We start from the raw sequence: 25907 nt of genomic DNA on the forward strand, positions 1-25907 counted from the left end.
AAGATTAACATCCAAATAACAATTTTTCAGCGGTGGCAAGTCAAGCATATTATAAATTTTCTTAGGCATAACAGAAATACTTGCACCAAGATCACATAAAGCATTACAATCAAAATCTTTAACCTTCATCTTAATGATGGGCTCCCAACCATCCTCTAGCTTTTTAGGAATAGAGGCTTCGCGCTCTAGTTTCTCTTCTCTAGCTTTTATGAGAGCATTTGTAATATGATGTGTGAAAGCCAAATTTATAGCACTAGCATTAGGACTTTTAGCAAGTTTTTGCAAGAACTTTATAACTTCAGAGATGTGGCAATCATCAAAATTCAAACCATTATAATCTAAAGCAATGGGATCATCATCCCCAATGTTGGAAAAAATTTCAGCAGCTTTATCACAGGCAGTTTCAGCAGTTTCAGCAATTTCAGGCAGTTTTTCGCGCTTTGCATTAGAAGTGGAAACATTGCTAACACCAATTCTTTTATTAGTATTAGTAGGAGGTGCAGCAACATGTGTAGCATTAGCATTACTAGTGGTGGTAATAGTCCAAACTTTAGCTACATTCTTCTCTTTAGCTAGTTTTTCATTTTCTTCTCTATCCCACCTAGCACGCAGTTCAGCCATTAATCTTATATTCTCATTAATTCTAACTTGGATGGCATTTGCTGTAGTAACAATTTTATTATGATGATTCTCATTAGGCAAAACTTTCGATTTCAAAAGATCAACATCAGCAGCAAGACTATCGACTTTAGAAGCAAGTATATCAATTTTCCCAAGCTTTTCTTCAACAGATTTGTTAAAAGCAGTTTGTGTACTAATAAATTCTTTAAGCATGGCTTCAAGTCCAGGGGGTGTGTTCCTATTATTATTGTAAGAATTCCCATAAGAATTACCATAGCCGTTGCCATTATTATAAGGATATGGCCTATAGTTGTTACTAGAATTGTTCCGGTAAGCATTGTTGTTGAAATTATTATTTTTAATGAAGTTCACATCAACATGTTCTTCTTGTGCAACCAATGAAGCTAATGGAACATTATTAGGATCAATATTAGTCATGTCATTCACAAGCATAGACATAATAACATCAATCTTATCACTCAAGGAAGAGGTTTCTTCGACAGAATTTACCTTCTTACCTTGTGGAGCTCTTTCCGTGTGCCATTCAGAGTAGTTGATCATCATATTATCAAGAAGCTTTGTTGCTTCACCAAGAGTGATGGACATAAAGGTACCTCCAGCAGCTGAATCCAATAAATTCCGTGAAGAAAAATTTAGTCCTGCATAGAAGGTTTGGATGATCATCCAAGTAGTCAGTCCATGGGTTGGGCAATTTTTAACCAGAGATTTCATTCTTTCCCAAGCTTGAGCAACATGTTCAGTATCTAATTGTTTAAAATTCATTATGCTACTCCTCAAAGATATAATTTTAGCAGGGGGATAATATCTACCAATAAAAGCATCCTTGCATTTAGTCCATGAATCAATACTATTCTTAGGCAGAGATAGCAACCAATCTTTAGCTCTTCCTCTTAATGAGAAAGGGAACAATTTTAATTTTATAATGTCACCATCTACATCCTTATACTTTTGCATTTCACATAATTCAACAAAATTATTAAGATGGGCAGCAGCATCATCAGAACTAACACTGTAAAATTGCTCTCGCATAACAAGATTCAGTAAAGCAGGTTTAATTTCAAAGAATTCTGCTGTAGTAGCAGGTGGAGCAATAGGTGTGCATAAGAAATCATTATTATTTGTGGTTGTGAAGTCACACAACTTAGTATTTTCAGGGTTGGCCATTTTAGCAACAGTAAATAAAGCAAACTAGATAAAGTAAATGCAAGTAACTAATTTTTTTTGTGTTTTTGATATAGCAAACAAGATAGCAAATAAAGTAAAACTAGCAACTAATTTTTTTATTTTGATTTAGTGCAGCAAACAAAGTAGTAAATAAAACTAAGCAAGACAAAAACAAAGTAAAGAGATTGAGAAGTGGAGACTCCCCTTGCAGCGTGTCTTGATCTCCCCGGCAACGGCGCCAGAAAAAGAGCTTGATGGCGTGTAACTCACACGTTCGTTGGGAACCCCAAAAGGAAGGTATGATGCGCACAGCAGCAAGTTTTCCCTCAGAAAGAAACCAAGGTTTATCGAACCAGGAGGAGCCAAGAAGCACGTTGAAGGTTGATAGCGGCGGGATGTAGTGCGGCGCAACACCAGGGATTCCGGTGCCAACGTGGAACCTGCACAACACAACCAAAGTACTTTGCCCCAACGAAACAGTGAGGTTGTCAATCTCACCGGCTTGCTGTAACAAAGGATTAACCGTATTGTGTGGAAGATGATTGTTTGCAGAAAACAGTAGAACAAGTATTGCAGTAGATTGTATTTCAGTAAAGAGAATTGGACCGGGGTCCACAGTTCACTAGAGGTGTCTCTCCCATAAGATAAACAGCATGTTGGTTGAACAAATTACAGTTGGGGAATTGACAAATAAAGAGGGCATGACCATGCACATACATATCATGATGAGTATAGTGAGATTTAATTGGGCATTACGACAAAGTACATAGACCGCCATCCAACTGCATCTATGCCTAAAAAGTCCACCTTCAAAGTTATCATCCGAATCCCCTCCAGTATTAAGTTGCAAAGCAACAGACAATTGCATTAAGTATGGTGCGTAATGTAATCAACAACTACATCCTTAGACATAGCATCAATGTTTTATCCCTAGTGGCAACAGCACAACACAACCTTAGAACTTTCTGTCACTGTCCCAGGTGTCAATGCAGGCATGAACCCACTATCGAGCATAAATACTCCCTCTTGGAGTCACAAGCATCTACTTGGCCAGAGCATCTACTAGCAACGGAGAGCATGCAAGATCATAAACAACACATAGATATAACTTTGATAATCAACATAACAAGTATTCTCTATTCATCGGATCCCAACAAACGCAACATATAGGATTACAGATAGATGATCTTGATCATGTTAGGCAGCTCACAAGATCCGACAATGATAGCACAATGGGGAGAAGACAACCATCTAGCTACTGCTATGGACCCATAGTCCAGGGGTAGACTACTCACACATCACTCCGGAGGCGACCATGGCGGCGTAGAGTCCTCCGGGAGATGATTCCCCTCTCCGGCAGGGTGCCGGAGGCGATCTCCTGGATCCCCCCGAGATGGGATCGGCGGCGGCGGCGTCTCTGGAAGGTTTTCCGTATCGTGGCTCTCGGTACTGGGGGTTTCATCACGGAGGCTATTTGTAGGCGGAAGGGCAGGTCAAGAGGCGGCACGAGGGCCCCACACCACAGGGCCGCGCGGCCAAGGGGGGGGCCGCGCCGCCCTAGGGTGTGGCCCCCTCGTGGCCCCTCTTCGTCTCTCCTTCGGACTTCTGGAAGCTTCGTGGCAAAATAGGACCCTGGGAGTTGATTTCGTCCAATTCCGAGAATATTTCGTTACTAGGATTTCTGAAACCAAAAACAGCAGAAACAAAGAATCGGCACTTCGGCATCTTGTTAATAGGTTAGTTCCAGAAAATGCACGAATATGACATAAAGTGTGCATAAAACATGTAGATAACATCAATAATGTGGCATGGAACATAAGAAATTATCGATACGTCGGAGACGTATCAGAGACCAATCATGCAAACCAAATTTCAACAAGCTCTACAGTAGTTCTCCACTAATAGGTTTAAACTACATGATGTAAGAGCTTAAACATGATCTATGTGTCGTGGTATCGTCACGGCATATGCCATAGGGTGGCTAATCGAGGTGGTTCCTAGTGGACTCACGGCGGTATCCGGATGAGGGTATGGGCACGAGCGACACGGCGACGTACCCAGGTTCGAGGCCCTCCGATGGAGGTAACACCTCTACTCCTGCTATGTGTGTATATGATGATATCACAGTACAATGGTGCTCCTAGAGCTGTATCCGGCTGACCCTGGGAGGCTAAGGTAGACGAAGGTCTCTCTCACAGGGCAGCGCTAAGACTAGAATGAGTGAGAAGTGATCGATCGTCCCCCGCACGAGGGGGTAGCCCAGCTTATATAGGCGCTGGTACTTTACATAGAAGTCCCTATAGTCTAGTGGCCGGCTTGGCCGGCTCCGGCTTCCGCTCCTTCCCGAGGCGTTGACGTCACGGAGCCGTTGAGGCATAGTGGCCCGTCCCATCCGTCTGCCAGTCAGCGGCATGGAGAGGAAGTGTCCCTGTCGCCATCATGCCCTGTAGCCGGTACGGATCGGCGTATGCCATGATGGCATGTCCGCCGCGTGGCACTGTTGCTCTACAGTGCCCCGCGCTTTGCGGGAGATGAGGTCAGCGTGGACCTTTGAACCCGGACCACCTACCCAGTTCCTTCTCGTGCAAGACTCGCCAGCCGGGAGTCGGTCTAGGGTGTAAACCCCAGTCGGATATGGCTTGTAGAAGCTGGCCCAGCCACAGCGTTGAAGGCCGTAGCCAGGCCGACTAGGACTTAGAGCCAGCCGACTTCGTGGTCAGCCGGCCACGGCTTAAGCCGGCTGCTCCTCAGCCGGCCTTTGCCACGAGCCGGCCGACCTTAGCCGGCTGCTCCGCGTCCATTTCCCTACCCGGGGTCTTCCCCCCGACACTAGCCCCCGAAGCTGGCAAGGTCCTGCGTTTAAGAGGGACCTAGGCAGATTTCCCTGGCTTTATCTTTAGAATGTGTTTCAGCGGCACTTGAAGGGGCCGACTGGAGATTTTCATTCAGCCGGCTGCGCCCTTATCCGGCTTGCTTTGTCCGGCTGCCTCCAGCCGAACGCTATTTTTGCTTCTGTAACCTTCGCTTTTCACAAGTGTTGATGATGTCTCCGCCTTGCTGAGAGAGTTTGGGGCCGAATGGACTTTAATGTCCGGCTCCGGCTTGGGTGCGCCGATGTCTCCGCCGCCTTGGGCCCTGCGCCCGACTTGACCGGTCTGGCGGCTGGCTCCTGTTGCCGTTACGTATGGTCACATCGGTGTTTCCTCCGGATCCGGTGCGGTCGTGGAGGAAGTGGCGCGTCCGTTTCCAGTAACCGCTGCCGTCGTGGGGTAGTTAAGGCCGCAGTAAATCCCGATCGTGGCCCACGATCGCCACGTGGCTGCGCAACTGGCGCGTCAGGCGGCTATAAATGCCCCCGGAGCGGTACCGAGGCGCCCTTCTTCTTCCTCGCGCTCCCACTTCATTCTTTCTCTCGTTCGAGCTTTTCATCGTTCCGGCGCGGCTACTCCACTGTTTCCCTGGCGAACTCCGGCGGGCAGCCGCCCCGACGTTCCTCCGCCGAGCCGGCGCTGCCGCTCCGCCAATCCGGCGCCACGGGGCCATGTGTGTCGACGGTACGCTCCTCTCCACCGCGCTCTCCTCCGGCGAGGAGCGGTTCTTCCTCACCGTTTCGCCTCTCGTGGTCTTCTTCTTCTCCCTCCTCATCGATGGCTCAGCCGAGCGGCTCTTGGAGGGGATCTTACATGCGCGAGGACGACATCGAGCGGTTCGTGCGCCTCCGCCGCATTCTGGCGGGGGTGATTACGAGGGCGCCTGGCGAGGAGATCGAGCCCTGGCCGGAACCTGGCGAACGTGTGGTCTTCGGAGCGCACCTCGACCGCGGGCTGGGCCTGCCGGCTTCAAACTTCTTCCGGCGATTCCTTGACTTCTTCGGCCTGCAGCCTCACCACTTGCCGGCCAACGCCTTCATCCTCAGCTGCTACGTGGCTTTCATGGAGGGCTACGCCGGCTTGTGGCCAGATGTGGAGTTCTGGAGCCGGCTCTTCTACATCAAGGCGCAGACGACTGAAGGCCATCTGAGGACCTGCGGCGCCGCCTCCATATATCCTCGCACGGGTACGTCCTTCCCGCGGATCCCGACTGTGGACTCCGTGAAGAACTGGCAGATGTCGTTCTTCTATGTGCGGAACGACAACCCAGCCTTCGACCGGCTCAACCTGCCGGAATACAACCCGGCTCCGCCAGTCGGCCGGCTCAACTGGGGCCACAACTCCAGGACAGCGGACCCGGACGCGGAGGTGAATCAGCTGTGGGACTTCTTGGGAGAGTGCGTGATACGTCCAAAACGTATCTACTTTCCCGAACACTTTTGCTATTGTTTTGCCTCTAATTTGTGTATTTTGGATGCAACTAACACGGACTAACGCTGTTTTCAGCAGAACTGCTCTGGTGTCTCGTTTTTGTGCAGAAATCCAACTTTCGGGAAAATCCTCGGAATTTATGCAGAAGGCCCTATTTTCCCAGAGAACTAACGGAGCTAGAAGGACAAACCAGGTGGAGGCCCGAGGGCCCCACACCATAGGGCGGCGCGGCCCAGGGGGGGCCCGCGCGGCCCTGTGGTGTGGCCCCCTCGGCCGGCCTCCGACGCCCTCCTTCGGACTATTTATCGGCCTCGACCTAAAAATGCACAGGGAGAAGTCGAAGTCGCCAGAAACCCTCCAGAACGCCGCCACATCGCGAAACTCCGTCGCGGGAGCCAGAAGTCTCCGTTCTAGCACTCCGCCGGGACGGGGAATTGGAGGAGATCATCGCCGCCATCACCGCCAATGCCTCTACATCAACCAGCCATGTTTCCCCCATCCATGTGTGAGTAATTCCCCCGCTGTAGGCCGAAGGGGATGGTAGGGATTGGATGAGATTGGTCATGTAATAGCATAAGATTGTTAGGGCATAGTGCCTAGTGTCCGTAATTGGTACTTTGATGATATTGTTGCAACTTGTTATGCTTAATGCTTGTCACTAGGGCCCGAGTGCCATGATCTCAGATCTGAACATGTTATTGTTTCATCATGATATTCATTGTTTATGGTCTTACCTATAAGTTGTATACACATGTCGCTGTCCGGAACCAATGGCCCCGAAGTGACAGAAATCGGGACAACCGGAGGGAATGGTAGTGATGTGAGGATCACATGTGTTCACGGAGTGTTAATGCTTTGCTCCGGTACTCTATTAAAAGGAGTACCTTAATATCCAGTAGTTTCCCTTGAGGCCCGGCTGCCACCGGCTGGTAGGACAAAAGATGTTGTGCAAGTTTCTCATTGCGAGCACGCACGACTATATATGGAACACATGCCTATTGATTGCTTTGTACTTGGACACCATTTTATTATTATCTACAAATGCCCTGCTATGATTGTTACATGAGTTTCTCTCATCCATGCAACGCCCGTCATCCGTCCCCGTGCCTACAGTATTTTAATCCTGCTGTTTACTAAAATCACTACTGCTGTCTCTGTTACTCTGCTGCTGTTATTTCACTATCGCTATCGCTATAAAACTGTTACTACTTGATAAACTCTTGCGAGCAAGTCTGTTTCCAGGTGCAGCTGAATTGACAACTCCATTAAGGCTTCCAAGTGTTCTTTGTCTCCCCTTGTGTCGAATCAATAAATTGGGTTTTACTTCCCTCGAAGACTGTTGCGATCCCCTATACTTGTGGGTCATCAAGACTATTTTCTGGCGCCGTTGCCGGGGAGCATAGCTTTATTTGGAAGTTCACTTGGATTGATATTGTTCGCTGCAAATTCTCCATCATGGGTAAACCTCGCGATACTAAGATCGCCATATTACCATCCACTACAAGAAAAGGTACAATTCTGAATACCTCTGCTGCTCTTGATTCACCATCTGTGATTGATAAACTTGTTTCACTGCCACATGCTTCACATGCGGGTACTTCTGCTGAATCTGAAAACTCTCATAATATTGATAATATTTCTGCTGTGCTTGATGATAGTGGTTCATTGGGATCCTTTCTAGATGCTACAATTGCTAAGTCTAGACAAATTGAAAATACTGAAACTCCTAATGCTACTACACCTGTTAATTCACCTAAACTTGATTATTTTAGTGATGATCCTGATGAAGATTATGTGGAGCTCAATGATGATTTTATTGAAAAATGCAATGCTACTACTGATGCAAGAAAAATTAAAAAGTTGCTTGCAGAACATGCTGTTAGATATAAACTGTCTCCTGATCCTAAGTTTGCCACATCTGCTATAAACATTAAGGATAAAGATTATGATTTTTCTCTTGATCTATCTCATATAGCTATTGTTGAGAAAACACCCTTTTGTGGTACTGAAAAAGAAAGTGCTGTTGAACACATGACTGAGTTATCTACTCTGAGTAGCTTGTTTTCTGATGATGTCAAGATGCGTACTTACTTTGTTGCTAAAATCTTTCCATTCTCATTAAAGGATGACGCTAAAACTTGGTATAATAGTTTGTCACCTAATTCTATTAAAAGTCCAAAAGAATTTCTTGATGTTTTCTTCCGCAAATACTTTCCTGCTAGTGCTCAACATATTGCTTTGCAGAGAATTTATAATTTTGACCAGGGAGATGAAGAGAAATTGCCTGAGGCTTGGGCGAGATTTTGTTCTCTTATTAGAGCTCGGCCTGACCATGATTTGGAAAAGCATGATTTACTTGATATATTTTATAGTGGACTAACCATTGAGTCTAGGGCATACCTGGATAGTTGTGCTGGTTGTGTTTTCAGGAAAAGAACTCTGCATTTACGCTGAAGAATTATTGGCTAAAATAAGCCGGAATCATGATGATTGGACTACACCTGAACCAACTCCAACGCCAATATTGAAGAAGAGGGGTATGATTAAATTGAATGATGAAGATATGAGGGAAGCCAAGAAGTCTCTCAAGGAGAAAGGTATTAAATCTGAAGATGTGAAGAATCTACCTCCTATAGAAAATATATGTGAGATAATTCCCCCTTCATCCATGATTGAGGTAAACTCCCTTCAACGCTTTACTAGGGAAGATATTCCGTATTCGAAACCTCCTGCACAATGCTTAGATGAGTTTGATAATTATATTGTTAAGCAAGAAAATTTTAATATGAGAGTAGAGAATCATTTAATGGAAAATTCTCGAGCTATTAGTGAATTGCATGGTATTGTGGAGAGAACCTCCAATGATGTTAAGATGCTTGTTAAACATTTTCATATGATTCAAACTCAAATTGATCAACTCACTAAAGTGCAAAATGACTTGTTAGGGAATAATTCTAAAGAGAAACATGCTTATGAAGTAATAACTAGAGGTGGTATCTCTACCCAGGATCCTCTATATCCTGAAGGGCACCCCAAAAGAATTGAACAAGATTCTCAACGCATTGAACCTAGTGCTCATTCTAAGAAGAAAAAGAAGAAGAAACATAAAAATGTTGTAGAATCCTCTGAACCTGTTAATGATCCTAATAGTATTTCTATTTCTGATGCTGAAACTGAAAGTGGTAATGAACATGATAAAGATAATGATAAGAATGATACTCCTGATAAAGAAGAGGTAGAAGAAGAACCTGAAAAGCATGCTAAAAATAAAAAGTATACTAAAGAAGATTTTATTGCTGAGAAACATGGTAATGAAAGAGAACCTTGGGTTCAAAAGCAAATGCCCTTTCCTGCTAAGAAACTAAAATCAAAGGAAGAAGAACACTATAATAAATTTTGTGATTGGATGAAACCTTTATTCTTGCAAATCCCTTTGACTGATGCTATTAAATTGCCACCTTATTCAAAGTATATGAAAGATATTGTTACCAACAAAAGGAAAATCCCCAATGAGGAAATTTCCACTATGCTTGCTAATTACTCTTTCAATGGCAAAGTTCCAAAGAAGTTGGGCGACCCAGGTATACCTACTATTCCTTGTTCTATTAAGAATAATTATGTTAAAACTGCTCTATGTGATTTGGGAGCCGGTGTTAGTGTTATGCCTTTTTCTCTTTATAAGAGACTTTATCTAGATAAGTTGATACCTACTGATATATCTTTGCAAATGGCTGATAAATCTACTGCTATTCCTGTTGGTATATGTGAGGATGTTCCTGTTCAAGTTACTACTAACTGCTTGATATTAACTGATTTTGTTGTGTTGGAAATGCCTGAAGATGATAATATGTCTATTATTCTTGGGAGACCTTTTCTTAACACCGCAGGGGCTGTTATTGATTGCAATAAAGGAAAGGTTACTTTTAATGTTGATGATAAGGAGCATACCGTCTATTTCCCCAAGAAGATTGATAAAGTATGTGGAGTCAATACTATTTTTAATGTGAGAACTATCAAAGTGGGAACTATTGATTGCCCCATATATGAGCCTAAGGAAGAATATCAAACTCTCGTGATTGGATCCATATCAATACAATTCAAGGTAACATGATTGATTTGAGGTTTATTTCTTCTTATGTTATGTAAAATTTATTTGGTGGCAAGACCTGATCAACCTTGTTAACAAATACTTTTTATATGCATAGAGGAGGTAAACAACATCTCTTTCTTCCTCCATTTGCTCTAGTTGCTGTAGCACTTTTAATTTGCAAAGTTCCTTAGTTAATTGAAGATTTCAAAATTTTTCCTGGCCAGTAATAATAAATTAAATACCCAGAAATGTGCATTTTTCAAAGTTTTCAAAATTTCGCAAAAATTATACCGTTGGTCCTATTTTTCGACGAGGCACCTGGGAGCACCAGAGGATGACCTGTGGGGCACCAGAGGGTGCCACAACACAGGCCGGCGCGGCCAAGGTGGTGGGCGCGCCACCATGTGGTGTGGGCCCCTCCTTGCCCCACTTTGCCATCTCTTTCTCCCAGCATCTTCTCTCTCCCGAAAAAACTCGAACCAGCTTTCTCTCACTCGCGTTTTTGCTCAAGAGCTCTAGATTTCTCGATCTCTTTGCTCAGCCCAAATTTCTGTCTGAAATTTGACACATTTGCTCTCCGGTATGTGACTCCTCCGCCTATCCAAATAGAATTTTGTTTGGTTGAGTATATCTTGAATATTTTGCTGCTGTAGGTAACATGTTTAGTGAGCTTGCATGCTTGTTCTAAGTTGTAGAAATTAGTTTTGATGCATGATTAGTACTCTAGCAAGTTCCTATGGTAGTTTCCCTTGATTATATGTCACCAAACCAAATTTTATATCACTTGTTGAAAATTTCAGAGAAGCTATGAAGAAGTTCAACTTTGGAGAGTTGTTCAAGAAAGGAACAACTAGCACCGGGAGGCCTTCTAGGGCCGCCACCCGGATTAGGCAATCATACAATGAAGATATCATCGCGCCTAGCTTCGCGCCCGAAGAGGACAACGGGGCTCCTAATGCTTCGTCTTTTCCATGCTATGATTTTTTGAGGAATGCAGGAATATTGGAGGATTTCTCTACCCTTGTCAACAGGGCGGGCTTAACCACCTATGTGGGAGATGAAAGGGAGCAATACTACATGCTCACCAAAATCTTCGTCGAGAGTTTCAAGTTCGACAACAAACAATATGAGCCGACGGTTGCATTCAAGATCTATGGTAATCCTGTTACTATGACATTAGAGGATTTTTGTCGTGCATTGGATATTGCCCCTGTAGGTACAGCAAGTAGGATTGATGAAAACCCCCGGGACTTGTTGGAGCTCTACCGAGGGATCACCGATGATGATTGTCGCACCATTCAGCGGGGCAAGATAAGGAACATTCAACTCCCCGCCATTAAGTATTTTGCATATTACATTGCTACTAGCATTCTTGGTAGGGAGAACACTAGTAATATTTCTAGCTACCATCTTGCTTTCTTGAATATTGCACTTACTGGTCAGACATCCTATCACCTTGGTGCTCTTATTGCTCGCCGCCTGACTAACAGGGGGCCTATTTTTGGAGGAACTATTGCGCTGCGTGTTTTAACTTATCTAAGGCTTCCTATTGATCCTAATGATGTGCCATTGGCCCCTAGGAGACTCGATATTGCTGCTATGAAGAGTCATCATTTTGTTACCGCTGATTCTACTTTAGATAATATGATGTATAGAATGTTGTTTTCTGACGGGGAGGAGAAGGAAATCCCTCTTCCCCAACCAGGTTTGTTCAGTATTGACAGGCAATCATGGTCGTGCACTAAGGAGGAGGTGGATGAACATATGAAGATACAAGATTTCCACCAGCAGCATGACTCCGAGGACGCCGGGGCCTCCTACGACCACACCGTCACGTATCCGGGTGCTTCTTCCAGCACATACCCGGAATACGATCCATCTTCGTCATACTACGGAGACACTACCTCATGGGATCGATGGGATTGAACTCCACTTAGGCCAAAAGCCTAAGCTTGGGGGGAGGTATACCGGCATCACTCATTCTTTGCATATTATGGTTGCTGGATACTTTTACATACTTGTTTTGTTTGTTTGAGTGGTTTTCTAATGAGAGGAAGATGATATTTGGGGAAGTGCTGCCTGAAAACAGATTCTGGAATGTTACCGTAAAAATTCTCAAAAATAGCCAGAGCGTCATTTTGAGCTGCCAATTTTTGTGCAGGTTCCCCAGGTTGTTATCTAACTTTCATTAGTTGAACACTTTTCGAGCTGAGCAACGTAAGATTTTTGTAAAAATCGGTTTCTGTACTGCAGTCAGGTTTTGGCAGATTTCTGCCATCTCGCTTTTCTGTGTTTCTTCTAGTTTGCTATTTCTTGTTTTTGCTTTGTTTCCTTCCTAAAACACAAAAAGACCAAAAATATTTCTGTTGTTTCTCTTCACCATTTGTTTGCTTTGGTTTCTTGCATTTGTTTCACTTTATTTGCTATTGCCAGTTTGCTATAAGAAAACCCAAAAAGATTTTGCTTTGTTTGCTTGTTTCCTTTTGTTCTTATTTGCAATTCGAAAACACCAAAAATATTTTCTGTTCTTATTTGGTTTGTAAAGTTCATTATGAGTTCAATGGTCTTCGGTGGCTGGAGCGTGGTTTTCATTTCATATTATCCAAGCTACACAAGTGAAAGGCAATAATGACGATCTACGACAATCTGATTGTGGTGAGAGGCTGGTATGAACTCTATTTGTTTTCATTTTTGTACATATACTCATCCATGTGAGCATGCTTAGTTGGTTCATGTGAGGTATATGTTATTTGAGAAAGTCTAGTAGTTCATGATCTCTCATGTTTAGCTCCAATCTATTAATATGAGTAGCATGTCATGGATGTTTGCTTGCATTGTTTTATTCATAAGTAAGTATGGCATTGTGGTATCCTCCTCTGAATAATTCATTTATATCGACTTGGCACATGCTCACGCATGCATATGACTGAACAAAAAAGGTCAATTAAGCCTCGATGATCTATATTGCTTCAGAGTTCTTGTATCACTTTTATGCCTCCGTTAATTTATTTTGCCGCAAGCATGATTATGACAGTTACTGCTCTCTTGATTTGTCGCTCCCTAGTCTATTGCTAGCCTTCACTTGTACTGAGCGGGAACGCTGCTCGTGCTTCCCAACACATGAAAACCAAGTTATTCCAGAGTGTCCACCATAAATACCTATGCATGACATTTCAAACCATTCCAAGTAAATTCTCATGCGCTACCTTTAAAACCTTCAAAATGCTTCTCAATTTGTGTTTATGTTTCATAGCTCATGAGGAAATATGTGGTGTTTAGCTTTCAACCTTGTCATTTACTTTTGACGGACTCTCATATGGACTAGTGGCACATCCGCTTATCCAATAACTTTGCAAAAAGAGCTGGCAATGGGATTCCCAGTCCCAAATTAATTAACTTAAATAGACACTCCTCCATGGTTTGTGATTGTTGGACGGCACCCGAAGGATTCGGTTAGCCATGGCTTGTGTAAGCAAAGGTTGGGGGGAGTGTCATCATCATAATAAAAATAAAATAAAAAGGCACTCCTTCATGGTATGAGATTGTTGGCAGGCACCCGAGGATTCGGTTAGCCATGGTTTGTGTAAGAAAGGTTGGAAGGAGTGCCACATAAATATGCAATAATTCATGGGAGCCGCTCTTGAAAGTCCGGTTGGCGAGGTAGTTGGTGTACCCATTACCATTCGTTGACAACAACAAACACCTCTCAAAATAATTTTACTCCTGTCTTTATAAAAATGAAAAGCTCTAGCGCATGTTAATCCCTGCTTCCCTCTGCGAAGGGTCAATCTTTTACTTTTATGTTGTGTCTCCATTATTTCTTCGAGCACTATCTTGAGAGCACAATTGTCATTCTTAGTATAATATGCTTGTCTCAAAATATGATTGATTGTGGTATAACTTTGATGCATTTATCTTTTGACAATCACTACTTCTAGTCTTTCTATGAACTCCAGAGGTGCCCGGGCATTTATGTTTTTCCAATCAAATACAGGCAAGCGAGATACCACTTTATCATACTCTCTTATGAACATTGCAATCCTACTTATATACATGATTCATGATGCCTATTATTAATTGTTGGTACCTCTCCATGATTGACATGGCTGTTTGATGATCTTATTTGCATGTGTCTCATTATGAACTGCTTAAGTATTAGCCATAGCATGAGAATATATACATCATATGAGCAAATGTGTTCGTGAAAGTTCTTTTATCGCTCAGTTGTTAACTGAATTGCTTGAGGACAAGCAATAAGCTAAGCTTGGGGGGAGTTGATACGTCCAAAACGTATCTACTTTCCCGAACACTTTTGCTATTGTTTTGCCTCTAATTTGTGTATTTTGGATGCAACTAACACGGACTAACGCTGTTTTCAGCAGAACTGCTCTGGTGTCTCGTTTTTGTGCAGAAATCCAACTTTCGGGAAAATCCTCGGAATTTATGCAGAAGGCCCTATTTTCCCGCAGAACTAACGGAGCCGTAAGGACAAACCAGGTGGAGGCCCGAGGGCCCCACACCATAGGGCGGCGCGGCCCGTGGGGCCCGCGCGGCCCCGTGGTGTGGCCCCCTCGGCCGGCCTCCGACGCCCTCCTTCGGACTATTTATCGGCCTCGACCTAAACGCACGGGGAGAAGTCGAGTCGCCGTAAACCCTCCGTAACGCCGCCACATCGCGAAACTCCGTCGCGGGAGCCGTAAGTCTCCGTTCCGGCACTCCGCCGGGACGGGGAATTGGAGGAGATCATCGCGCCATCACCGCCAACGCCTCTACATCAACCAGCCATGTTTCCCCATCCATGTGTGAGTAATTCCCCCGCTGTAGGCCGAAGGGGATGGTAGGGATTGGATGAGATTGGTCATGTAATAGCATAAGATTGTTAGGGCATAGTGCCTAGTGTCCGTAATTGGTACTTTGATGATATTGTTGCAACTTGTTATGCTTAATGCTTGTCACTAGGGCCCGAGTGCCATGATCTCAGATCTGAACATGTTATTGTTTCATCATGATATTCATTGTTTATGGTCTTACCTATAAGTTGTATACACATGTCGCTGTCCGGAACCAATGGCCCCGAAGTGACAGAAATCGGGACAACCGGAGGGAATGGTAGTGATGTGAGGATCACATGTGTTCACGGAGTGTTAATGCTTTGCTCCGGTACTCTATTAAAAGGAGTACCTTAATATCCAGTAGTTTCCCTTGAGGCCCGGCTGCCACCGGCTGGTAGGACAAAAGATGTTGTGCAAGTTTCTCATTGCGAGCACGCACGACTATATATGGAACACATGCCTATTGATTGCTTTGTACTTGGACACCGTTTTATTATTATCTGCAAATGCCCTGCTATGATTGTTACATGAGTTTCTCTCATCCATGCAACGCCCGTCATCCGTCCCCGTGCCTACAGTATTTTAATCCTGCTGTTTACTAAAATCACTACTGCTGTCTCTGTTACTCTGCTGCTGTTATTTCACTACTGCTACTGCTATAAAACTGTTACTACTGATAAACTCTTGCGAGGAAGTCTGTTTCCAGGTGCAGCTGAATTGACAACTCCGCTGTTAAGGCTTCCAAGTGTTCTTTGTCTCCCCTTGTGTCGAATCAATAAATTGGGTTTTACTTCCCTCGAAGACTGTTGCGATCCCCTATACTTGTGGGTCATCAGTGCGTCACGGGGGGCCGGCTGAGCGCCGAGGATCTCCTCTGCACTTACGTCGAGCGCCGGGTGCTGCCACTCCAGAGGCGTGTCCACAAGATCGGGCATATGTCCGGCTGGCTTGATCCAACCCGAACGTCGAAGGTGGCGCTCACCAAGGCCCAGGTTGCCCACCGGGTGAACAACATCACCAAGGCCAACATGCCGGAGAACTGGGATTGGGGGCTGCCGCCTTACGACCGGGCATCGCCGCCGGAATTGGTAAGTTTGGTGTTTTGGCCGACTTCCGGCTTGCGGCTGCGTGGCCGACTTGTTACTTATTTTGTTTTGCTTTCAGCTCTTCGACCGCCAAGGTGTTGAGGACGGCGATCTGGCGCAGAAGATCTGGACGCCGGATCACGTTGACCCGGCTGACCAAGCCGGCGACCAAGCCGGCGACGATGATCTGCCGGAGGTGCCGGACCAAGGCGGCCAGGGGGAGAACAACCCGCCGCCTTCACCGGAGCACGAGCCGGAGCCGGAGGAGCCGGCGGAGTCTGGTACGGGACCTATCCATGCGGTGCCCCTGCGCTCGAGGCCGCCTGGCGCCTCGGCGACTTCTGCACCAAAGGGGAGGAAGCGAGCCGGCGGCGGGTCCACGGCCAAGCTGGAAGCTAAGGCCAAGAAGCAGCGCCGGGTGGGGCCCAAAAAGGTTCCAGAGGCAGCCGGGTGAGTCCTTTTCTTCGTTGTTTGATTCCTTTTCTTTTCTCTTTTTCTATATTTATCTTTTCTTGTTTGTTTGACTAGGGCTGCCATCAAGTTCACCCAAGGCGGCGGCTCTCGGCCGCCTCCCCGTGCTGAGCCAACGCTCTCGCGGCAGAGGAGGGAGTCGACCCCGCAGTCTTCGATGCGCGCGCCGCCTGTTGTGATCGTGCCGCCTGCGGGCACGTCTTCAGCTGCACCTTCTGCGGCGCCTGGCCGCGGCGCCCCGGGTGAGCCGGTCCACCGGCCCACTTTGGATGAAATGTTTCCGCGCCGCGCTCCGCTGTTGGGGCCTGCGGTCGGGGCCGGCAGGGGTGCGCCGCCAGCGACCGGTGCCGGAGCGCGGGGCTGCGCCGCCTGAAGCTGGTGCCGGCGGGGCTGCGCCGCCGGAGGGAACACGCCCGACGCCGGAGAAGGCGGCCCCCACCGGTCCGACTGCTTCGACCGTGCCGCCTCTGACTTCGGAGCCGTCGAGGGAGGAGCCGGCCGGGAAGGAGCCGGCAAGGGAGGAGCCAGCGCGCCCGAAGGACGCCGACTCCCGGGCGTTGGTGAGGAGGAGGGGCCCGTCGGACCCGTCTGAGTGCCTCCATGTGGCCAAGGGGGCCCGGCTGCTGCACGTGCTGTCCGCCTCCGACTCCAGCCTTGGCTCGGCTGGCACCATGGAGAACGCGTTGCACCAGGCGGATTCCTGCGAGGTGATCAGCCGGGAGGGGCAGCCTAGCGCGGCGACCATGAAGATGCTCTTCTCCGGCTACCGGGCCAGTCTTAAGGCCAAGGCCGCTGAGACCATTGCCCAGCTGGCAACGCTGGAGAATGCTGACAAGGTAGGTGTCTTCTTATTTTCTGCAAGTTTACTGTTATCCTGGTAGCCCTCCGAGGCATGGGCCGGCTGCTTGGAGCCGGTCCGGGTTTCGTCTAACATTTGATCGTTTCTTTCAGGTGGTTGCGGAGCGACGCACCGTCTTGTACAAAGTGGTGACCAGCTACCACAAGGCCAAGATTGAGCGAGCCGGCTTGGCTCGCGAGCTGGAGGTTGCCAAGGGTAAGGTTTTCTTCCTTTGACTTAGCTTCTTTTTCTTTGATTTCATATGTCTGACGACTTTTCTTGTCGATTTGCAGCTGAGGCTGCCCGGGTCCCACAGCTGGAGTCGGACCTTCGGGCCGCCCGCGCCCAATGCACCGAGAGCGAGGAGGCGGGCCGGGCTGCTGCTGCCAAGCTGAAGGTGGCTGATGGGGAGCTGACACGGCTGCGCAAGCTTGAGGCCAACCACCTCAAGGAGCTGGCTGCCATCAAGAAGGACGGGGAGGAGAAGCTGGAGGGCCTGAGCAAGCGGCTGGAGGAGGTGGAACGGCAGCGGCTTGCGCTTCGCGAAGAGGTGACCTCCAAGTCCGAGGAGCTGTCGGCCACCGCCAAGCGGTGGGTGGATGAGATTAGCGCGCTCGACCGCGGCTTGGCGGGTGAGTCTTATTTCTCTTTCCTTCCCCTTTGCCGGCTTTCGGCCGTCGGCTGCCGGCTTAGGTTGGCAGCCGGTGGCAGAAACTGATTTCTTTCGATATCTCCATCTTCAGGCTGGGGGTAGTCAGTTCATGCCGGCTGTCGCCAGTCTTTTAAACTTCGACAATCTCCATCTTCAGGCTGGGGGTAGTCGGTTCATGCCGGCTGTCGCCAGTCTTTTAAACTTCGACAATCTCCATCTTCAGGCTGGGGGCAGTCGGTTCATGCCGGCTGTCGCTAGTCTTACTTTGAAAATTTGCGTTTTTCTGCCTTTTTCCGGCTTCTCAGGTTTCTGATGTGTTTCTTCTTTGCAGCGGCCTTCCCTGAGGCGCAGGAGGCGGCACTAGCGGCCGTTGGCAAGGCGCGGGAGGAACGCCGGCATGCCACTGGGGAGCAGAGCTCTGCCTTCTTCACCATGGATGACTATCTGGCGTCCATGGCCGCCCGCGTGGAGCCAATCACCAAGCTCGGCTGGGAGCTCCGAAAGGCGGCGGAGGAGCTGATCCGGCTGCTATGGCCGACAGAGACGCTGTCGCAGGATCTCGCCAATCTCATCAAGTGGCTGGAGACGGCGCCTGACCGCTTCCTCGACTGGAAGGAGTCGGCTGCGCGTGCTGGAGCCGATATGGCCCTCTCCTTCGTGCTCTCTTGGTATGACGAGGTCAACCTTGACCAGCTGGAGTTCCGTCGGGCTGATGTGGAGGAAGGCCTTTCGGCGGAGAACAAGACCGCCCGGCTTGCCCGCGCCTGCGCCATCGCCGACTTCGTCGACAAGCGCGTCTTCATCGAGGATCCGAACCCGCCGTCTGACGACGAGGAGGAGGAGCTGGAAGAGGATGCGGATATGCCTGAGGCGGACCCGGCAGCCGGCAATGCTGATGCTCCCCCGGCTGGTCCCGATCCAGCCGGTGCTTAGATTTTATCTGTTAAGATGTTGCTTTTGACAAGACAGATTCGTTAAATCCCCGGGATGCCGGGTGCATATGTAAGACAATGTTATTATCCTTTCGTTATGGCACACTTTAATGTGTTTGTTAATCATTTGTGTGCCGGCTTGCTTTCTTTCAAATTATTCGCTTTTTCCCATCCGCCCCACTCTTTGGCTTTGCCCTTGCCGATCGTACGTCCGACTTGCGGTCCGTCGCCGGATCAAGAGCGGGCCGCTGGGTGAGGCCGATAGTACTTCAGTCGAACGAGCCGAATTCGGCAATCCGACACTTATGAAAAGTTGTGCAAGAATCAATTCGCTTTCACTCTTTCCCTTAGCCGTCTTTCGCGTGCCGGCTCCCTAGGCACTTACTCCCGCCAGCCGGACAGCCGGGTTGCGGTCTGTAGCTGGTCGGAAGCCGGCTGTCGGAAACCGGATCACGTTACTGAGCCGGCCGCGTGAGAGGGTGTTAGCCAATTGGCGAAAACAATAGAGTACGCGAAAAACTTGTCGAAATCAGCGCTCTTAGCGCTTGCTTTTTCATAGCTTACAAAAGGGAGTACAAGGGATACATACATTCCTGCTCTCAAGTGTAAAATGGTCGAAGCAACCTGACATTCCAGGGACGTTTTGTCTCCTCATCGGTTTTGCTCGCCTTGTTTTTCTTAGCCTCTTGGGCATCTATGCGATAGTAGGAATCATTGCCTACTGCCTTGCTCACGATGAAGGGACCCTCCCATGGGGATGACAGTTTATGCTGTCCGGCTGTCCGTTGAATCAGCCGGAGCACTAGGTCTCCTTCTCAGAATGCTAAGGACTTGACCTTCCGGCTGTGATAGCGACGGAGGCTTTGCAGGTATATGGTGGACATGGATTCGGCCATCAGCCGGACCTCTTCAACCAGGTCGACTCCATCTTCACGAGCTTCTTTGGCTTCAGCTTCTGTGTATAGCTTGATCCTTGGCGCGTCGTGCTCGATGTCAGTCGGCAGGACGGCTTCGGCCCTGTATACGAGGAAGAAGGGTGTGAAGCCGACAGAGCGGTTTGGCGTTGTGCGCAGGCTCCACAGCACGCTGGGCAGCTCTTCAATCCAGCAGCCGGTTGAGCGCTCAAGCGGCTCCACCAGCCGGGGCCGGATGCCGGCTAGGATCAGGCCGTTTGCCTTTTCCACTTGGCCGTTTGACTCCGGATGCGCCACGGACGATAGGTCCATTCGGATCCCCATCTCCCCGCAATAGCGTTTGAAAATGCCTTCGGCGAAGTTGCTGCCGTTGTCGGTGATGATGCTATGGGGGTAGCCGTATCTCATGATTATCTCCTTGAGGAATGTGACGGCTGTGGAGCCGTCCAGCTTCTTGATTGGCTTGGCTTCGATCCACTTAGTGAATTTATCAATCATCACCAAGAGATGTGTCATGCCGCCTCGGGCTGTCTTGAATGGGCCCACCATATCCAAGCTCCATACGGCAAACGGCCAGGTAATGGGGATGGTCTTCAAGGCGGAAGCCGGCGTGTGCTTTTGCTTGGCAAAGCGTTGGCAGCCGTTGCACTTCTTCACCAGTTCTTCTGCGTCTCTGAGCGCAGTCGGCCAGTTAAAACCGTGCCGGAAGGCTTTGGCTACTATGGCTCTGGAGGAGGCGTGATGGCCGCACTCTCCCTGGTGGATTTCCCGTAGGAGTTCAATCCCTTCAGCCGGCTCGACGCACCGCTGGAGCACCCCACTTACGCTGCGTTTGTACATCTCGTGGTTGATGATTGTATAGGCCTTGGCCCTTCTCTCAATCTGCCTGGCTTGGACCCTGTCATGGGGCAGCACACCGTCGGTGAGGTAGGAGAGGAATTCTTGTGCCCATGATGGTACGCATTTTATTTCAAACACGCTGACCACCAAGGCCTCCATCTTCGGAGCTTCCGGATTCGACTGCGTGGTCGCCGGGTTCGGCTGTGGAGCCGGCGGGTTGGGCTGAGAAGCCCCCGAGTTTAGCTGAGAAGCCCCCGGGTTGGGCTGAGAAGCCCCCGGGTTCGGCTGTGGAGCCGGCGGGTTTGGCTGATGAGCCCCCGACTTGGGCGATGAAGCCCCCGGGTCAGCCGGCACGAATATGGAATCCGAGTCCGGTGACGGTATGATGGATGGCTTCCGCAGATGCGCCAAGGCAACCCCCAGCGGAATTGCTTGCCGGGTTAAGCCTATCTTGGACAGCGCGTCAGCCACCTCGTTGTTTGCTCGTGGCACATGATGGAATTCGCAGCCATCGAAGAAGCCGGACAGTTGCTGGACGTGGAAGCGGTACGAGGCCATGTTGTCATCCTTCGCGTCCCAGTCGCCGGATGCTTGCTGTATGACCAAGTCGGAGTCGCCGAAGCAGAGGATGTGACGCACGCCTATCTCCTTGGCCAGCTTCAGCCCATGGATGAGCGCCTCGTACTCCGCCACATTGTTGGATGCGGCGAAATGGATCTGCAGGACGTAGTCCAGCCGATCTCCTTTGGGAGAGGTGACGACGATGCCGGCTCCCAAGCCGTTTCGCATCTTTGAGCCATCGAAGTGCAGCTTCCAGTGTGTGGAGTCGGGCACCGGTGGCAGGTATTGCATCTCGGCCCAGTCGACGAAGAAGTCCGTGAGGATCTGCGACTTGATGGCCGTGCGTGGCTCGTAGATGATGGTGTGGGCGGCTAGCTCCAGGGCCCACTTGGCAACCCGACCGTTGGCGTCCTTGCTGCCGATGATTTCCGCCAGGGGCGCTGTGGCCACCACCTTGATGGGGTGTTCCTGGAAGTAGTGCTTGAGCTTCTTGGCCGCCATGTACACGCCGTAGGTGACCTTCTGGTAGTGGGGGTAGTTTTGCTTCGACTGGGACAGCACTTCGCTGAGATAGTAGACTGGGCGCTGGACCGACTGCTCCTTGCCGGCTTCTTTGCCGGCTTCTTTGCGTTCCACCACTAGGACAACGCTAACCACACGATTGGTGGCAGCGATGTATAACAGCATCGGCTCCATTGAAGCCGGCGATGCGAGGATGGGCGCGGTCGAATGCACGCGCTTCAAGTCACGGAAAGCTTCATCCACCTGCGGTGACCAGACGAATTTGTCCGACTTCTTCAGCAGCTGGTACAGGGGCAGTGCCTTCTCCCCCAGCCGGCTGACGAAGCGGCTCAAGGAGGCCAGGCATCCGGTGAACTTCTGGACGTCTTTGAGGCACTGCGGCAGCTCCATCTTCTCAATGGCACTGATCTTCTCCGGGTTGGCTTCGATTCCTCGCTGAGAGACGAGGTAGCCCAGGAGTTGGCCGGCTGGCACGCCGAACGTGCACTTGGCCGGGTTGAGTTTCATCCGGAATCTTCGCAGATTGGTGAAGGTTTCTCTCAGGTCGTCAAGGAGGGTAGGCATCTCCTTGGTTTTTACAACGACATCATCCACATACGCGTGAACATTTCTGCCGATTTGATCCTGCAAACACTTTTGCATGCACCTTTGGTAGGTGGCGCCTGCATTTTTCAAGCCGAATGGCATAGTCGTGTAGCAGTAAGCCCCATACGGGGTAATGAACGAAGTCTTTATTTGATCAGCCGGATTCAAAGGAATCTGGTGGTAGCCTGAATAGGCTTGTGGAAATGACAACAGTTCACACCGGCAATGAGTCTATAACTTGATCTATGCGCGTGTGGGGAAGGGATCCTTCGGGCACGCCTTGTTGAGGCTGGTGTAGTCGATACACATGCGCCAGGAGCCGTTCTTCTTCAAAACCAGGACCGGGTTCGCCAACCAGTCCGGGTGCAGCACTTCCATGATGAAGCCGACAGCTAGGAGCCGGGCGATTTCTTCACCGATGGCCTTCCTTCGTTCTTCGGCGAAGCGCCTTAGAGGCTGCTTCACCGGCTTGGCTTCAGGCCTGACGTGGAGGTGGTGCTCAGCCAACTCCCTCGGCACACCCGGCATGTCCCTTGGAGACCATGCGAAGATGTCCCGATTCTCACGGAGGAAGCTGGTGAGCTCGCTTTCCTATTTATTTCTCAAGCCGGCACCGATGGTGACGTACTTGTCCGGCTATGCCGGGTCGAGCAGGATCTTCTTGGTGTTGTCAGCCGGCTGGAAGTGAGTCGTCCCAGCCGGGTTGCCTACAGCCGGCATGTCCGCCTGCGCGGCCTTGGCCAGGGCGACGGCGTCGTGGATGAGCTGCTTCTCGGTGGCGATGACCAGCGTCTGGGCCATCTTGGAGCTCTGCGTGGCGCAGTCCATGGAGCGGCGGTAGTCGCCGGCTACGGTGATGACCCCTATCGGGCTAGGTAGCTTCATCTTCAGGTACCCATAGTGGGGCACCGCCATGAACTTGGTCAGGGCCGGCCTGCCCAGGAGCGCGTGGTAGGGACTCATGAGGTACACCACCTCGAACTCGATTCTCTCGGTGCGGAAGTGATCCGGCTTCCCGAACATCACCTCCAGCGTGATCCGGCCGATCGGCTGGCAGCAGTGGCCTGGCACGATGCCATGGAAAACGGTGGGGGTGGGGCGCAACTCGGCCTCCTGGATGCCCAGCTTGCGGGCGGTGTCGCGATAGAGGATGTTGATGCTGCTGCCCCCGTCGATGAGGACGCGCGAGAAGCGCACGCTGCGCCGGGTTGTGCCGATGGTGGGGTCGAGGACCATGGCGTAGCTGCCCGGCTTCGGCAGGACAGCCGGTGTGTCACGGCGATCAAAAGTGATGGCCTGCTCTAACCAGTTTAGGTACTGGGGTACTGGCGGTATGCCCGCGTTGACCTCGAGGGAACGGCTCTGCTGGCTCGTCTTGTCCTCGGGCTCGGAGGTGAAGATGATGTAGGTGGCGTCCTGGGCCAAGTATCGGCCGCCATGGTGCACTTGGTTAGCCTCGTGGTGCTCGAGGTTGGCGTTCTCTGCGTCGGCTTGTCCACCCGGCCCGCCGGCTGGTGGAGGCGGGGGTGGAGGCGGGAGAGGTTCACCGCTTGTCAGCCGCTTCATGAAGTGGCAGTCGCGGGTGGTGTGGTTGGAGGGGTTCTTGCCGCTGTGGTACTTGCACAGCGAGTCGAGCATCTGCTCGAAGGTGTACTTCGGCTTCCAGGGCCGGTCTTGCTTCTGGCGCCGGCTTCCGCCAGCTGCCGCATGGTCCGACACGGCCGCCACTTGGGTGGAACCGTACCGGCGGTCCGGCTGGTCGCTGTGCCGCTTGCCGCGGTAGTTGTCCCGCCGGCTGCCATGCGAGCCTCCCTCGGCCGGCTTGTTGTTGTTGTCCCGCCTGGCGGGGGCTGGCGAAATTTCAGTCGGAGGCTTGCCGGCTTCCTCAGCTAGCGCGTACTTGTCGGCGATGGCCATCAAGGCGGCCATCGACTGGGGGTCGCTGCGGCGTAGCTTGTGCCACAGCATGGTGTTGGGCCGACAGCCTCCCATGAAGAAGCTGATGGCTTGGATCTCGTGCACTCCCTCGCAGGAGTTGCGCATCTCGCACCAGCGCGTTAGGTACGTGCGATCCGTCTCGTCCGGGCCCTGCTTGCACATCTCCAGCTGTTGGGGCCGACCCGGCCGGCGGTAAGTGCCGGTGAAGTTGCTGATGAAGGCAGCTTCAAAGTCCAGCCAGCCGTTTATGCTGCCGGCTGGCAGGTTGTTGAGCCATGTGCGGGCGGAGCCGAGCAGCATGAGGGGGGAGTAGCGCATAGCCCAGCGCTTGTTGCCTTTGGCGATGCCGACTGCGGTGGAGTAGTCCAGCAGCCAGTCCTCCGGCTTGGCAGTGCCGTCGTACTTGGGGGTGTCGCGCGGGAGTTGGAAGCCGTCGATCATGGGCTCGTTGATGATGCGCGGCCCGAAGCACTTTGGGCCAGCTGACGCTTCTTCTTCCGCGATGCGGGATTCGACCAGCCGATCGAGGCGTTCTCGGGCGTCGGTTGGCTCGATGCGCGGGCCCAGCTGGGAGCGTGCCGGCTGGCGCGCGCCGCTGGCTTCTGGAGCCGGCCGGTGCTGGCGGCGGGGCTCGGAGTCTTGCTCCTGGTTCCGGCTTGGAGGGGGCCGGCTGCGGCTGCTGCCGCTCGGCTGATGGCTCGGCCGGCTCGAGCTTGCGTGCGTGGCCCGGGAGTCCCGGTGCCGGCTTGGTGCTGGGGAGGAGGACTCGGCCGTGTCCCTGGCGCCTTCCCTGTCGTTGCCTGCAGCGCCACGAGCGTGAGAAGCTCTGGGGGCATTGACATACCTGGGGTCGGCCGCCTGCCTGGTGGCTGCGTTGAGCAGCTCAGTCACCCGCTTGGTCTGGCGGCGTAACTCTTCGCCTTCAAGGCGGTTCAGCTCTTCTGCGGCGGCTTGTGCCGCGCGCATGTTCTTGTCGGGGGTGTTGTAGACGGGTTGCTCCTCTGACGGAGCCGGCGAGGGAGCGCCGTCGCGGGCGATCTCAGCGCCAAGGTCGCGGCCCTGCGGCGGATCTGGCCGGCTCGGCTGGGACCGTCGCCGCCTGGAGTGAGGCCGTGGGCGCGATTGTACTCGCGCTGGGTGATCTCCATCTGGCGCTTAGCGGCAGCCAGTTCTTCGGTTTGCTTAAGGAGGAGCTGGCGATGCGCCTCCAAATCCGCCTCGATGGTGGCGGGGTCGCCGCCAGGCGTGAGCGGGGTGCTCAACTTCGTCCGGACTTCCTCCAGCCGGGACGGTGGTGGCGGTGCCTTTGCGCCCGAGCCGGACGCACCGGCCGCGAGGTGACGCTCCAGCTCCGGGCCACGGATGCGCGCGGACTTGGTGGGCAGCTCATCGCCGGTTGCCATAACCTCGTGCATGATGCAGGGGCTGGCGGTGGTGAGGCTGGCGCCGGCTCCAGGAGGAGGGCTTGCGCAACGCAGGATCTGGCGCGGGTAGCGCGGTGGTGCGACGGTGGCGACGTAGACGTTGAAGCCGCCGAAGC

This window comes from Lolium perenne, chromosome 6 (genome assembly GCF_019359855.2).
Source record: "Lolium perenne isolate Kyuss_39 chromosome 6, Kyuss_2.0, whole genome shotgun sequence".
In the NCBI taxonomy this organism is placed as follows: Eukaryota; Viridiplantae; Streptophyta; class Magnoliopsida; order Poales; family Poaceae; genus Lolium; species Lolium perenne.